The following is a 997-nucleotide window of genomic DNA, read 5'->3' as shown; positions in this document are numbered from 1 at the left end:
AAGAGCACCTTGCCTCCATCCTCTCTTACCCACACCAGCAGCAAACCCTCACTGTCCAAATCGTCTTTGGCAAAGTCCCTGTGGTCCCTTGATCCCCTGTGGAAAGATAACAAAGAGGTTCAGCCTGGTGCCTCCAAATTTATGGCCATCCTTTGGGCTCCGGGATGGCTGAGGTTCTGCTTCATTTTACCACTCTGACATAGCCTGGGTTTTCTTAGCAGTTATTTATTTTTATTTATTTAACTGAATAAACCGATTATCCACGTAGCAACTGTAATCAATTATCTGTGGCAAAGAACTTCTCTGCAACTTAATTAGCAAAGTTCTTCCCTGACCTAGCAGTATCTGATTGCATCATAGGAAAGCTTAACTTTGAAATGGCAACACAGTTCATTAAAAATAACTAATAGCTGCAGGGTTTAAAGATGTAAATGTTAATTTTCTTAATGAGAAAAAAAAAAAGGGCATGCAGACTCTACCTGTCTATATTCATTATACTGTGTCCACATGGGATGACTCACATTTGCAAAACTCAGGTTTAATTAACATGCTTATTTTTACAATGATATTTCTCATTATAATGAATTAAATGTTTAAACAGCCAGTGCAAACATTTTGATCCGAGACAAAAATGCTTGCACAGTGCGAGTTTAAGCATTTAATTTATTATAATCCTTTCCATAACAAATGCCTTAGCAGTTGATTTTTTCGCTGTGAAAGGCTATTAGTATTATTTCCTCTGGTAATGTTTAATCCAAGACAATCAAAAATGTAAGGCGTGAACAAAATTGGACTGGGAGCAATGATGATAAATGAGATAGATAGTGAAGAAATCAGCCTGCACCAGTAGCTGAGCTGGAGCTTGCAGCTGGTGCCAGCTCTGCAGGGAAGCTGCGCCCTTGCAGGCCGCCTTGTCATTAGGAGCTCATACACGATTTAATCAAAGCGCATCGACTAATCCAAAGCGCATTTGGTCCCCGGGAGCGGCTTCCCCGGC

Source organism: Buceros rhinoceros, unplaced genomic scaffold, assembly GCF_000710305.1.
Source record: "Buceros rhinoceros silvestris isolate BGI_N320 unplaced genomic scaffold, ASM71030v1 scaffold27173, whole genome shotgun sequence".
NCBI lineage: Eukaryota > Metazoa > Chordata > Aves > Bucerotiformes > Bucerotidae > Buceros > Buceros rhinoceros.
This window is presented reverse-complemented; position numbering follows the sequence as displayed.